Source organism: Sus scrofa, chromosome 14 (assembly GCF_000003025.6).
Source record: "Sus scrofa isolate TJ Tabasco breed Duroc chromosome 14, Sscrofa11.1, whole genome shotgun sequence".
Lineage (NCBI taxonomy): Eukaryota > Metazoa > Chordata > Mammalia > Artiodactyla > Suidae > Sus > Sus scrofa.
In genome coordinates, this window is record NC_010456.5 from 19,942,269 (window position 1) to 19,958,339 (window position 16,071).

Below are 16,071 nucleotides of genomic sequence, written 5' to 3' on the forward strand. Positions count from 1 at the left end.
CAGATATATTAAAAATTGAATGTAAAGATTGCCATATTTTGGCACAAATGAACCTATCTACAAAACAGAAATAGACTCACAAATATAGAGAACAGACTTGTAGTTTCCAGGCGGGAGGGTGAGTGGGGAGGGAAAGATTAGGAGTTTGGGGTTAGCAGATGCAAACTAGTATATACAGATAGAATGGATAAACAGCAAGGTCCTACTGTATAGCACAGGGAACTCTACTTAATATCCTGTGATAAACCATAATGGAAGATAATATAAGAAAGGAAATGTATATACATATATGTATGACTGGGTCATTTTGCTATACAGCAGAAATTGGCATGACATTGTAAATCAAATATACTTTAATAAAATCTAAAAATTTTTTATAAAGATTTCCATATTTAATTAATTAATTTATTTATTGTCTTTTTGCCTTTTCTAGGGCCACTCCCTCAGCATAGGGAGCTTCCCAGGCTAGGGGTCTAATCGAACCTGTAGTCGCCGGCCTACGCCACAGCCACAGCAACTCCGGATCCAAGCTGCATCTGCAACACACACCACAGCTCACAGCAACACTGGATCCTTAAAACACTGAGCAAGGCCAGGGATCAAACCTGCAACCTCATGGTTCTTAGTCAGATTCCTTAACCACTGAGCCACCACAGGAACTCCAAGATTTCCATATTTTAATAACAAAGTTAACAATCAACAATGTGGAAAGAATAGTGGCAACAGATAAGGTAATGATTTAAGAGCCATAATATGCAAAGAGATCTTAGAAATAAATAAGATAATGGCATACACCTCCATTAGAACAGTGAGAAAAAATATAGACAATTCATACAACTGCAAATAGACATTACTCAAAAGAAATACACCCAACATCAGTAATAGTCAAAGAAATACAAATGAAAACAAAACTGAGTTATCAATTTTTGCCATTTTGACAAAATTTAATGGTTAATATCAAGTGCTAAAGAGTGTGTGGGAATAGATATCCTTACATCATGTTAGAATACTGGCACAAAATTTCTAGAGGGCAAATTAGCACTACATATCAAGTTTGTTAATTTGCATACCCTTTGATCCGTAAATTCAATTCCTGGGAATTCATCCAAAGGATAAGGGCAAAAGAAAAAAAGATAAAATATATATATATAAATTAATATTTATGACACTCTTTTTTTAAAAAAGCTAAGAATCAGAAACAACCAACTTTTCTCTCAGTTGGAATAAATCATGATGTTTACATACAATGGATTACTATGCAGAATTTAAATGCATAAAATAGATATTTAGGAGTTTCCATTGTGAATCAGAAGTAACCAACCCAACTAGTACCCATGAGGATATGTTCGGATCCCAAGTTGCTGTGGCTATGGTGGAGGCTGGCAGCTACAGCTCTAATTTGACCCCTAGCTGGGAAATTCCATATGCCATGGGTGCAACCCTAAAAAGACAAAAAAAAAAAAAAGATATTTCTATATTGCTACAGAAGCATGTCTATGATAGATTATCGAAAAATATATGTAAATAAAAGAAAATATGACCCCACATAAAGTGTACCTTTTTTTCATTTGCATAAAAATTATGGAAGAATATTTACCAGATTTCAGAGTTTTTTTTGATTTTCTGCATTGTGTACACAATTTTTTTACAGTAATGAGCTGACAACAAAATTTCTCTTTTTTCTTTTGCTGTGGAATTAGTAATATTATTCTACTTTAAAAAATATCGCCTCAAATTGGCAGAACACTGTGGATCACTACCATTTAATTTTTTTTAAATGTTTTTTAATCACCTCAAAGGATTATTTGACAAGAAATGTTTTTATGCTACAGCCTCCTGGTGATTTTCAACATTGTAGTGAGAAGTTTGTGAGCTCCAACTTTAGTATAATCATGGGTTAATGCAAATGCCTCTTCTGGTAACAAGAAAGAAGATGAATGTTTGAAGGTCTCGAAAAAGAGACGTCCTTAAAAGGAAGGGATGTAAAGTGTGTCTAAATCAACATCCCTGTAGACGCCCTTGGCTCCTGGAGCAGAAGTCATAAGTGGTCCTGAAATGAAATGCAGGTGGTTACGATGAAGGCTGTGAGGAAGGGACATTAGGAACCAGTCTTTAGTGCATCTGTGTTCTGTAAATCTCGTGGCATCTTTGAACCTCACAGGTCCATCCATCTCTATATAGTTCAAGCCAATTAATAGTTATATATGTGAGCTAAGTGAAAATCTATGGTCCTAACTCCTTAAAGCCATTCTGCACATCCATTAATGGCAGAGCTGACCTGAACACTTGATGTGTTCAGGAATCACCCTCTTTCCAGGAACTCATGGGAAAAGTGAGGGTTTTCTCTAATGGCTCAGGCACGGACCCATGCCGACTGGATTGTGAAGTCATCCACTGCCATGAAGAAATAAAAACCTCGTAAGTCAACAAAGGGCCAAAGGCAGTGACATTTATTAAATATGAGAGAGATTTATGGATGAGGCGGGTGTGGCTGCATGGAAAACAGGACGAGCTGATCCAGACCCAAAGTGGCTATTTCATTGTGAAGACACATTGTATTTCCTTGCGTGCCTTTCTCATCTCTCGTCCAAGAAGGACGCTGTTCATCGGGGAGCCGACCTCACCTTTAAGGCCTTCACAGAGGAGGTGTGTAGTGAAAAAAGCACAGATTTGGGAATCCACACCCCAATATCCTCTTTTGAAATAGGAGCTAAGAATTACCCAATTGATAGGATGCACAAGGGTCAGGTGAGACAATATGGGTAGAGTCCAGAGTGTCATCAATATTTGGTGGCTGTTTCCCTTCCCTTCCTTCCTTGGGAAAGTGCCCCGTGTGAGAAGCTGGGACAGCTGGAGCATGGCAAATCCCCATTGATCTTAATACCGGGATCCCATTTATGCAGCTTACATTCTCAAGGGCTTTTTAAGCAGTCAAATCCACTTGATTGCCTATATGGACTTGCATTCATATGCAACTGTAAAGACTTTGCTTTCTAAGAGTCACTAATCCTTATTTTATACTTGTGATGTTTCAAACCAAGGTGCAACATTGGGATTCCCTATTGAATTGTGTCCTGTTGACCACACCCTTTGGATCTGTCCAGTCACCTAATTTAAGCCTGCCTTCCTAGATTGGCACCACCCATGAGAACCAGCACCTTCCCTGGAGAAGTTCAAAATCAAATGAGTTAGAGTGGTAAAGCACGCTTGTTAATGCCCCATCCTTGGAGATTTACAGCACACGCTCCCACCCCAAAAAGAAACCTAGTTAACTGTGTTTAACCTTGTGTTTCCCCAATTTTCTAGACCACAGAACACACCTTAGGAAATTTCCGTATTGGAAAGAAATTGAGATACTATGTAGCCATTCAAAAGAGTACAGTAAATCTCTTCAAACTGACATGTATACATCTTTAAGACATATTATTAAATGAGGAAAAGCAAGTCCAAACACAGTCTAGCTGCATTTTAAATGAGTAAATAAGTAAACAGGGTGTGTACATGTGTATAGGCTATAGACAAGGGCTGTGATGATAAATACCTGTTTTTGGTGGTTACACCTGGAAATAAGCATAAACCCTAATGTAATGGTGAGGAAAGGAGATGTTTGTGTTTTTAGTCTCATATTGTCTGAACTCTTTACAATGAGAAAGTATGATGTATCGTGTTTAATAGGCAAATTGTTACAATTATTACAGGATTGTCAAGTAAAATAAGTCAATATTTTAGCAGTTACATATCACCACATTTTTATATACTAACTACCCAAATAGACTCCTAAAAACCAAATAAATACAAATCTGTCTCTTCTACAGAATCAAAACCCAAAATGGTGATTTCTTCCCAGATTCTGAAAGTCAGTAAACAAGACTCTGTGAGATAAGTTGAACAGATTTGAAACATTTGGTGGAAAATATCTCCCACAGAGTTTATTCAGATAAAAAAGTACAGGCACTGTGGACTGTATTTTTTACAGCTCCTTGATTGATATGATGTTGAGACAAACAGAGACTCAACCTTATATTATTAGCGATTAAAGCAGAGGCTGCTACAAAGCTGTGCAAGCAGCTTTGGTGCTGGATGGTTCTGGGTTCAAATCTCAGCTCCTCCATTTTCTTTCTTTTTTCTTTTTTAATAGCTGCACTGCAGCATATGGAAGTTCCCAGGCTAGGGGTCCAATCTCAGCTACGGCTACCACTACAGCCACAGTAACACCAGATCCGAGCCACATCTGTGACCTATGCCTCAGCTTGCAGCAATGGCAGATCCTTAACCCACTGAGCGAGGGCAGGGATCAAGTCCACATCTTCACAAAGACAACGTCGGGTTCTTAACCTACAGAGCCACACAGGAACTCCTCCCTTCTCCTGCTTAATCCTCAGCTTCTTCATCTGTAAAATAAGGTTAAGACAAAACTGAAAAATAAAATATCTGGTTCAAAATTTATACTTAACATTTTCCCCTTAACACAATTTTCTGTATTGCTTTTGGGAGTGGTCTAGATGTCTCAAAAAAAATTAGAGGTCTATCAAAAATGAAACCAAAAATGGACTAGGAATCCAGGAAACGGCGTTCAATCTCCCTTCTAAGCAGGGAATATCTCTAACAGCTCACTGTCCATCCTGCGCCCTGAGTGGGGGGCTCCTGACCAAGGGCTCTGTGGTCGCCATTACCACCACTGAACCCTCACAATCCCCCGAGCTGTCCTGGCCCCAGAAATGCTAATCCCTGTTCAAGATGAATTTGAGTTGAAGACTTCAGACTCGCAGCAGCTGCACAAAGGTGTATTTATGAGACCACGGTGTCCTAATGAATTCTTAATATCTTTCATAGGCTTTTGGAATCATAATAAGATAGTCACTACCTAGAAAGATGAAGAGGAATCTAAGATGTTTATGAATGACCTTGGGCATCAGGGCAAGAGCGGTAAGGGAGAGGCATCAGGGTTTGTGACCTAAAGGAGGACAAGCCAGAATTCATGAGGAAAAAATGAAGATTCCAGGAAGGTGAGTAAGAACGGATTTTCTTAAGTACTAAATTTAAAAAACAATGGATTCACTTCATTTAGTATCACCTAAAAGGGTAACGTCTTAAGATGCACAGACTTGACCTTTTTGTGATTTTCATCAGCCCCTGGAATCCTACTGTGAAGTCCTTAAAAATGTAACTTTGTGGGAATAAATAACAGCATCACTTCCAGGTACTCCATAGGTTGCATTAGTTTCTCCTCACAAGAACAGTAGACCTGGGGACACTTGAGTTCTGAGCTGTGGAGGTGATAGAGCTTGGTTGCCTAAGTGACCATGTGTTATCAGGGACCAGGCCTCATAAGCAGCCTCCACAGATGCTTCTGGTGCTGGGGGCTTAGCTAGATGCCTTCTGCAGGAAAGTCTCTATTAATTACACCTGGCCTATAGCAGTCAGGGCTTTGTTGTGTTTTGTTGTGTTTCGGGTTTTTTTTTTTTTTTTGGTTTTTTTTTTTTTGATGGCTTCTTGTCCAATTCGTTACCATCCTCAGGATAATTAAAATAAGGAGTTTTTCCATAAGTTTTGGGAGTTTGTTCGATTTTGTTTGTGTTGTAAGGAAAGACCAAATATTGAATAATTGGCTGTAACTAAAAATTTACCATGCAGACATAGAGAATAAAGGAATCCAAATCCCACAACATCTTGAAGAATTCTGGGTTTATATTAATATTATACACTCCCACACACATGCATACATATATAGGCATATACATATGTATACAAAAATTATCCTGTAAAAAACTGCAGTCGTGCATCACAAGCAGGTCTAGATTCCACAGTTAAGAAATTAAATGTGGAGTTCCTGTCATGGCTCAGCAGTTAATGAACCCGACTAGCATCCATGAGGACTCAGGTTCGGTCCCTGGCCTTGCTCAGTGGGTTAAGGATCCGGTGTTGCAGCGAGCTGTGGTGTAGGTCACAGACATTGCTCAGATCCCGAATTGCTGTGGCTGTGATGTAGGCCAGCAGCTACAGCTCCGATTGGACCCCTAGCCTAGGAACCTCCATTTGCCACGGGTGCGGTCCTAAAAGACCCCCCAAAAAAAGAAAAAAAAAATTAATATAAAACCAGAGATACCCCCGGCAGAGCCAATAGAAACAAACTCCAAATTGCTCCATAAACCCACAGCATTTGAGTTTCCCAAGTAAAAGAGAAACCTATGTAAAAATGGGCCAGGGCCAAACATTAAAAATTTACAAACTTCACACAGAACCAGTCTGCCTGAGGAAGAGTCAGCAGATACAACCACATGAACATCAGTCCCTCCAAGAACCCAAGCTATCAGAACAGCCTGAGAGACCGTGCAACCAATGCAGCTAAAGTCGCTAAAGGAAGGATCATCAGGGCAAACATTTATTTAGCGCTTGATTAATAAAAGTAGAATTACTGACATTAATTTGCTGACATTAATAGAGAGGTAAAACCACTCAGACTTAAAGAAATTAACTAGAATTCAGCACAAAAAAGAAAGTCATAAAGGGTATGAAAAAGTTTAATAATTATAGAGTACAGGATTAAAAAGACATATATGTATGTATACAAAGATACATATATACATATATATGAATATACAGAAAGAGAGAGGGCACTCTTTTTTATTATTGGGTTTCAGAAGAAAAATGACTCAGAATTGAAAGAAGGTATAAACCCTCAGACATAAAGCACCCTGTCAGTACAGAACAGGATAAATTATAAATTATTAAATGAGAAATGGTGAGACTACAGCACATCATGGATAAGGAGAAAAATCTTAAAGTAACAAAAACAAAGCAAAAAGGAGGCCATCTGTAAAGGCAAAACCTTAAGTTCCCAACAACAACACTCATAATGACTTCAAAGTCCTAAAGTTCTGGACTCAGCTAAGCCATCTTTCAAGAAGCAGAGTGCATAATTAACATTTTCAGGAAGATGAAGTTAAAGAACAACATCCTTACAGAAAGAATTGAAAGATGAGGAAAACTGAACCTAGAAGGAAGGAGTGAGGGAAGGGAAGGGAGCGAGGTAGGTTGTGAACATAAAGTAAATGAAGCTAAGTATTTTCTTTAAAAAAAAAAAAAATCGATTTCTCTGGAGGTGGCCATTTTGGGAAAATCTGGCCCCACCCGTAAATCAGCACGGAGAAGCCCCAGGGCAAACAACAATCCAGGTGGGATCACAGCTCCACCCCTCAGTAAACAGGCCACCTAAAGACCCCTCAGGCACACAGCTGCCTCTAATCCCATCCAGACACTAAGCCCCGCCCATCAGAGGGATTAGAATCAGCTCCACCCACCAGGGGGCAGGCATCAGCCCCTCCCATCAGGAAGCCTACAGCAAGCCCCCCATACCGACTTCAGCCACAGGGGTGCAAACACCAGAAGTAAGAGAGGCTACAACTCTATTATCTGTAAAAAGGTCACCACACCAAAAAAAAAAAAAAAAAATCGAAAGGAGAGTTAAAAGCAGATAGATTTAAAATACTAGGCATCAATAATATTAAAAAGGGCACTGGGAAAGTAGAATTAAGACATGCTAAGATTTCAAGAAAGGTAGAGTCATCACTTTGGACTTTAAGTCAATTATGCATGTTAAAACTTTTAAGGATACCATAAAAAATAGAAATAGAGCATATAATATCAAAATTTAATAGGGAAATAAAGAATAAAGAGAAATCAGGAAAGGAGCAATAAAAAAGCAACCCAAAAAAAGGAATGGTGAAAGGAAAACCCACAGCAGGTAGGACAAATAAAACCAAATACATCAGTGTCATAAATGGAAATGATGGGTAAATTAAGCTATTCAAAGTTGGAACTTTTATATTGATTTTTTTTTTTTTCTTGTTACAGCTGCACTTGCAGCATATGGAAGTTTCCCAGCTAGGGGTCAATTCAGAGCTGCAGCTGCCAGCCTACACCATAGCCACAGCAATGCCATATCCGAGCTGCATCTGCAATCTATGCCACTGCAGCTTGCAGCGATGCTGGATCCTTAACCCACTGAGCGAGGCCAGGGGTCAAACCCACATCCTCACAAAGATAGTTCTTAACCTGCTGAGCCACAATGGGAACTCTGATTTTGATTTTTTTAATCAGCTGAATGCTTAAAGAGACAGGGAAATATCTTGAACACAGAAAGGTTACAGATAAACTGATGGGGAAATGTATACCAGCCTTCCCAAGCAATCACCCAAGGTGAAGGCCGAAAGTGCCACGGTCCTCGGGATAGGCAGACGACAAGGACAGGGTGGAGATTGTCTAAGACAGCAGGCTGGGCCATTGGATTGAGGACCTGATGATCAAGTTCCCAGAGATCTCCTTCCTTTCCTTCTTCGACTTCCTCTGGGGCCCCTTCTTGAGGAGGATGAGGCACTAAGGATGGCCCAACGACTGGAAGAGAGGACCAGAAACCAGCTCCCAGGGATGCTGGGAACCATGTGGCTCATCATTCTAGTCTTACACACTCCGAGGAAGTGGCAGCTGCCATTCCTGTGTCATCTGATCTGGGCAAGGCATCCATGACTTCTTGGAGGGGAGACTTCTGTGGACCCGTCAGCCTGCCTGTCCTTCCCTGCCAGGTGGCCGGCACTGTGCCTCTGTGCTTGTGCCTCCAACTCCGCCCCATGTAACGCAATGTCCCTGTCCCTCTGCCCAGCCAGCTCCTGCTGGTTAGTGGCATTTGCTGCACCCCTGGGTGACTGCTCTGAAGCTGCCCGATGCCACCTATGAAGCTCAGCTGTCTCATTCTGACTCTGTCCAGAAAGGCTCAGCTTCCCCATCAACAATATTCTGGTCCTTCAAGACCCACACCAGCTCTCCCTGGGGTGCACTCAAGACTCCACTGTGGCCATGGTTTCACACCAGCAAAATAAAGTGAATTAAACCTAAGGGGGGAAAGACTAGCTTTACCAGCCAAGGCTAAACAACAGAGCAACAGAGACTTTCAGATAAAAAGAAAAAAAAAAGTAGTAAGAAATTAAATATTGATTAACGTACTGATTAAAAAGGAAAATTTTGCCAAGATAGCTTCCTGGACCTATGTGCCTCTAAGACATAGGTTCACATTTTTCAAACCAAAGATTGATAGGATTACCATGAGAAATGACAAATCCATAGTCTCAGAGAAGTTTTATACACCTCTCTCAGCAAGAGATAACAAAGAGTCAATAAATTACTTGATATATAAGAACTAAAAAACACTTAGGTAGCTGCTCCCAGATAATCTCCATGGAGAACAGGCTACATCCTGCCTTATGAAGAGGTTGCCTGAGAGAAACCCAAAACCACAGGACTCTACAGGGACTGGCCAGATGAGACCAGCTTCCCTTAAAAGACAGGGCTGGAAACAACCTTAGAGGGAAGGCTAAGAGCCTAGACAGCTGTAAAGAACAGCAGCCACAGCACTTCCGAAGGGGGAATATCAGAGACTCCAGGGAATGAAGTTTCCAGATGCTCAGTGGAACAGACTGCTAAGGTGAGGCACTGGGTCACGTCTGGTAGAAGTTTGATTAGCAAGGCTGTCCTGGGAGTTCCTGTGTGGCTCAGTAGGTTAAGGATCTGACATTGTCACTGTGAGAATGCAGGTTCTATCCCTGACCTCGGTGGGTTAAGGATCTGGCGTTGCTTTGAGCTGTGGTGTAGGTTGCAGACATGGCTCCAATTCGACCCTGATCCTGGGAACTTCCATATGGCACAGGTACGGCCCTACAAAGAAAAAAGGAAGGGAGGGAGGAAGGGAAAGAAAGAAAGTAAGAAAGAAGGAAAGAAAGAAAAGGGAAAAAGAAAGGCTGGCTGTCCAGGGTGATGGGGACACTCAGGCCAGACTCTGCTTGGTCCTTTAAGTAAAGTGGCCACTTCTTGGGGGGAGAATTTAGAACTTTGCAGATCAAACTGAAGGTTCTCCTGGGATTTTCACACATACCACAGACCCTCTTTCCCGGTTCACCCCAACCACCTCTTAGGATGCCTCGCTTCACAGCCAGGAGGAGGCTTGTAGAACAGATGTTGATGGTATTAGCTCAGCGGGGACCTCAGGGTCCCCGGGCCACACCGGTTTTCAGAGGGAAGGTGGGAGGCCAGGCTCCGACGCTCAGGCGCTGTGTCTCCAGACATGGGTTCCAGGAAATGAGGGCCGAGAGAGTAAAGTCTACTCTGGCTGGGGGGCTGCACAACGGAGATTAGAACTCCAGACCCCCTGGCCACTTCCTCTGGGTCATGTTGCTGCCTCGCTTCCTGTTTTTCCACTCAGGCAAATTGTGACATGAAATTTGAAAACCAGTCACCAGGCTAAAGAATGCAAGGTATTCAGGTCATTAAGGGCGTTGTTTACAAAGAGCCAGGACAATGCCGTCTACACGTGAAACATCCCCCTCCTGCGAAAGAGAGGTGAACTCCAGCTGCTGCGGCCAATGTCCTGCTTCATCGTGCGCTCAGATGACACTGTTGTCAAAACTAGACCTGTTTTTAGGAAGGCACACTAAAGTGCCCTTTGTTTTTTGGTTTTAACTTGACAAAAAACCTCACTACTTGAAACAGCAAGAAATGAATCCATCCATCCATCAACCAACCCAAACCTATATATTTTTGCCCAAGCCTTAAAATATATATTTACAATTTCAATAACATGTAGTGGAAGCACTGTGCTTTGTAAGAACTAAGGCATTTGATTCTTCCTGTCAAGCAGTAAACTAGAGACATTCGTCACAGCAGATGGCTTGTTCTGCCATATACTCATTTGTCATGTTGTTGCTTTCTGCTATTTGCTCATTTTTAGGCTCTACAGCGGGGATTTGTAAACTTTTTCCATCCAGGGCCAGAGAACAGGTGCTTTCCGCTGTGAGTCAAGCTCTCCCTGAGTGGGGGCACCTCTGCCTCCAGCACAGGGTAGTCCCCAAGGGAGGTAAGCAGAGGAGGGCATCTGGATTGGCCCCAAGCTGCAGGAGCAGGTCCCTGCTGGGCAGTACACTGTGCTGTGTGGCCAGAGGAGCGCCAGCCAGGTGTCAGCTTCAGCTTGGTGCAATTAAGCATCCTTCGTCTCTGCTCTGCATAACCCAACTTGCTTGTATGCTCTTCTCAGCGAGCAAAGTATAAGCCTTGTGGACGGGGACAACACTTTCTGAATCTGATATTCTCCATGATTCACACTTGAGGAAGGCACTCTGGCTGTACTATCCAACCACTCAGAATCAAATCCTGGTCTCACCACTGAAGAGCTGTGAGACCCTCTTACAAATACTGTGTAATTCTACTGACATGAGGTAGCTAGAGGAGCCACATTTATAGACAGTAGACTATTGACTGCCAAGGTCTGAGGGAGGGGGAATAAGAGGTATTGTTTAATGGGGGCAGTTTTAGTTTTGCCAGGTGAAAAAGTCCTAGAGATCTGTTGCACAACAGTGTGAATGTATGGCAACCTAAATGTCCATCCACAGATGAATGGATTAAGAAGATGTGATGCAAGTGCATGCTTGTGTGCACACACACGGGTTCCTTTCACCTTTTGGCTGTTGTTGTAAATGATGCTGTCATGAACACGAGTGCACAAATATCTCTTTAAGACTTTGCTTTCAATTCTTTGGGGGATATACTCAGAAGTGGAATTGCTGAATCTATAGGAATTCTGTCTTTCATTTTTTAAGCAACTGCCCTACTGTTTTCCATAGCAGCTGAACGATTTCATATTCCTACCAATAGTGTGGAAGGGTGCCAGTTTCTCCACAGCCTTGCCAACACTTGCTATTTTCTGTTTTGTTTTTGTTTTTGTTTTTTTGATAGTACCTTCATGATGGGTATGAAGTGGCACCTCACTGTGGTTTTAATTTGCATTTTCCTAATGATCAGTAATGTTGAGCATCTGCCCATGTGCTTACTGGAAATCACATAGATTTTATTCAAGTCTGAATGCTAACTTTTAACTATTTGAACATATAGCCTGTAGGTCTTCATTTGAAATCTTGCCTCAAAACCAGCAAATGTTAAAGGCAGAACTGAGTCCAACCCATCCCAGAGCATTTTACTACCTAGTTAGGTGTGGATTGACCCTGTAAAATATTTAGGATAGTAGCAAAAGACAGAAATGGTGGATTCTATTAAAGGGTTTTATTTTAGCCAAGGAAGATAAAACTAAATACTTTGTCCAGCACCTTGTGCAGGGCCTCCAGGTACCACGCCTGCAAGTGCAATGTCTAAGCCAGTAGCATCAGCATCACCCAGAGAGCAGCAGAAATGCAGGCTCTCTAGCCCCACCCCAGGTGGACTAAATCAGAATCTGCATTTTAAGGACTTCCCAGGTGATCTGTATGAGCTCTGAAGTTTGAGAAGCTGGTCAGTATGTTCCTGAGGGCACCCAGGAAGGCTAAAAACAAACATAAATATCAGTAACGCTTACAGAGCACTCACCACACACCGAGAACCGTGCTGATGCTTTTCCTGTATCATCACAAGAGTTGAAGGCAGGTAAACTTAAGAATTGAGAAGCCTGAGGCTTAGAAAGGCTACTCACCCCAGGTCACAGCTAGTAAGCGGGAACCAGGCAGTCTGAAAATAATCTGATGAATTTCATATACTATTTCATCTCTTAAAGGGATCGATGGAGTAAAAGGAACAAATAAATAAGGAAGGAATAAGTAAAAGGAATCAATTGTATCCCCTGATAGACTGTCATCCATCAAAATCTTAAATTCAGGAGTTAACCATATGGGCTGGGGTGGGTTTTTCCCCAGTTCTGAAGCTTCCCCCTAAGTGGAGAACCAAGGGGATCTCTGGTTGGTGGAGAGAGCCTAGCACAGCCTAGGCCTGGACCCCAGCACCCACCTGCCTCCAGAGAACGTGGACTCAGCAGCACCCCCTGCAGGAGAGTGTGGGGCAGATCTGGCTACCAGGCTGGTCTGTCCCTGCAGGTCCTGGGCTCTGAAGTCCTTGTTTCACAGACTCACGTGCTAACACTTGGAACTTCCCACCTCCCTTACTCTTCGTTGTATTTCTAGATTGTTTCAGAATTTGGCCCCCTCAAACCCAGCATTCCTCATTTAAATAATTTAATTTAAATAAATGTTTTTAAATATTTGGGGGTTTTTTTTTGGCCATACCCAGGGCATTCGGAAGTTCTGGAGTCAGGGATTGAACCCACACCAGAGTAGTAACAGCTCCGGATCCTTCTGATGGGCCACTAGGGAGCTCCAATATTTATTTTTAATTCATGTTTAAATAATATTGATTTTGTAATTTTTTTATTTTAAACAATATTTCAAATAAGTACATGTTTAATGTAACAAATATTTATATAATATTGTATAGATTAAACGGTTTCACAAAATGTCAAAATATTAAGGCTCACTACACTAGTGACTCACCATTTTTCTCCAGAAGGCTATCCCAAGGACGATGCTAAAGACAGAGGCCAGTGAATGGTCACGAGGAGGCAGGGCCAGTTCCCCCACCTTCAGTGTAAGGTAAGTTGCCACACTCGGTGGGGTAGCTGTTTCCACTCCTGTCCACACAGGAGACATTGGTGTGCTTTCTAAGGTGATGTAGCAGGTGCTGCTTGTCATTTTTTAGGTAAAGTACCTATTGGACTTGGGCTTGAAAGACTGACACAAACCTCAGGCCACTTTATGTGGGGCATACCTGCTGAATGATCCCCTGATGGGGGAGGCTTGTTCTGAGGTCATTACTGCGATTTTCAGGATGTCTCTAGTTTCAGGGAACAGAGTTTACAGCCCCAGCATTTGGACAGAAAGCAAGCAAATGGTGATGAAGGCAACATTCCAGGCTTTCTTGTTTGCTTGTAGACTATCATGATTAAAGGGCATGGTGCAGCGAGTATTTCTTCCAACCGAAATAAAAACAGGTCAGGTGCCTTCCCACATCTGAAGTCCAAAGGGTTGTCAGTTTGGTTAGGACAATGGTGATCAAACTCTGAGGGTCCCAGAGCCAAGAGCAGAGGTCACACTGCCAAGGAGGAAACAGGAGGGTGTTGAAAGGATGGGTGAGAACACCCTGCGGGGTTTTATTTTTCTCCTGCCTGTTAGAGAGGAGAGAGTGGAACTGGAGAAAACGGAATCTACAGGCACTGTGGGAGGCTCCACGTGCTATGTGGCGTCAGACACAGCCTCACTGCTGCCTGGGAGCTGCCGGGGGAGGAACCTCATTGGGTCCTGCTGATTTCAGGGCACAGGAGAGAAAGACTGAAAGAGAGCCATGGATCCTGGGTTGTAGGTAATCCATCTGGGAGAACAGAGTTCCCTCCCACCGTAGCTGCTGCATTCTCTGGACTATTTAGTCCCAATCCACTTCACATGCTCTGGGCCATGGTCCCTATCAAACCAGCCAGTGATGGCTGAGAAAGACAAGCTAAGCCCAGTAGTAGCCTGGGTGGAGGTAATGAACAAGGCAAATAGGCCTGAGGAAGGACACATCAGATGTAAAGGATCTCTGGAAGAGCTGTCCCTGCCCCCTTTTGCCAGCTCCAGGCTGGGAGCTTCCCCTCGGTCTGGGCACCTGCCCTGTCAGAGATCTTCTCCTGGCAACCAGTGCCTCCTGCTTCCCACTCCTGCCTTCTCTCCACCTGGTTTCAGCCTCATCACAATCTACAAGGTAGGTCTCCTGTCCATTTAAGAAATGGGGACAGCAAGCCTCTGAGAGGCTTGAAAAGTGACGGAGGACACAGAAGAGGACCCGGAACTTGAGCTCCAGGCTGCTAATGCCAGAGCTTGTGCACCTGCAGTTCTGCCACAGCCTCACATTGCTCTGTCACAGGGCAGGGCTAACTTCAGACATGTGAGTGCCTGACGGTGGCACATTAATCCTACACAAAAGAGAATTCTGATTTCAGGTCTCAAATTATGAAAACGATACAAGAAATACCTGTATGGACAGCATTTGTGATGTGCATAAAACTTGGAGAGAAGGGAAGCCAAGGAATGTGTTTTCTTGTCTTTAGCAGAATCAGGACAATAACTTGACCTCCTCCCCAGAGTTTTCCATCACTTCCCTCAGCAGAGCAGAGCCGTCTCCCACTCTCTGGCCACAGGAGGGTCCCCAGCTCGGATCAGCAGCTTTCTTCATAGAGCCAGTCCTACTGAGCTTCTGCTGGGCCTGTTTCCCCACAGCTTCCATACCCGAAGGGCTTCAGGGCAGCAGTTTTATTTGAAAGAGGCTGTTGAAACTCCAGCATTAGGGCACTTGGCAGGATCCACAACAGCAATAGAAGGGTGGGAGCCTGGACCCCTCCCCGTGGCCTCTGCCCTCACCTCAGCTCACCATCCTCACTGCCCGTTACTCCCTGTGCTATGTGTGTTTCAAGAGTAAATGAGGTCACAGTTCACTTGGCAGCTGCAGGCTCCAGCCCAGCCCCAACTCCCATGTTTTTTTCTCCAAAACAGGTAGCTGAGCTGTCACAATGGACAAAACCTAAAAGAAGGGGCGGGCTGTCCTGTGCATCTCCCACTCTGCAGGTGGTCTGAGGTTTCCCTTATCACCCATCTGTGTGTTTTCACTATCAGACCCTGTGCTCCCAACTCCACCCGGGCACCCTCTCTTCCCCTTCTGCTCCTGCTTGTTCAGAACCCCCTCCACCACCCACCAAGTGCTGAGCTGACACCTCATAGCCTGGCACCCATCACTGATCCTCCAGGCCTTGGTGCCCCTGTCTCTGGCTTGGGGGGTATTCCTAGTCCCCATCTCAGAGGTTGTGAGAACCACGCTGAAGAACCTGCAGGTGCTCAGACCCCCTGTTTGTAGCTGCTCCATGATGTTTCTCCCAAATAACCATTATCTCTCTTTTCTAAAAAAATTTTGGGAGTTCCTGTCATGATTCAGTGGTTAACAAACCCAACTACCATCCATGAGGACATGGGTTCAATCCCTGGCCTTGCTCATCGGGTTAAGGATCCAGCGTTATTGTGAGCTGTGATGTAGATCACAGACATGGCTCGGATCCCACATTGCTGTGGCTGTGGTTTTGGCGGGCAGCTATAGCTCCGATTGGACCCCTAGCCTGGGAACCTCCACATGTCTTGGATATAGCGCTAAAAAGACAAAAGACAAAAAAAAAAAATTTATTGAAGT

The 16,071-nt window shown here is 43.4% G+C and overlaps 2 long non-coding RNA genes across 2 annotated transcripts in view; one reads left to right on the plus strand and one right to left on the minus strand.

Annotated features, from left to right (window-relative positions):
- Positions 1–16,071, plus strand: part of LOC102166040 — a 67,417-nt gene that overhangs the window by 14,353 nt on the left and 36,993 nt on the right. The window contains exons 2-3 of the long non-coding RNA XR_002338656.1: positions 4,834–5,006; positions 13,369–13,454. This is a non-coding gene — a long non-coding RNA (uncharacterized LOC102166040). The remainder of the gene's footprint in view (positions 1–4,833; positions 5,007–13,368; positions 13,455–16,071) is intronic.
- Positions 4,219–14,956, minus strand: LOC102165957. Its single transcript, XR_307378.3, has 3 exons — positions 14,869–14,956; positions 13,356–13,953; positions 4,219–4,391 (listed from the first exon to the last, which is right to left on the minus strand). It is a non-coding gene; the product is annotated as an uncharacterized LOC102165957 (long non-coding RNA).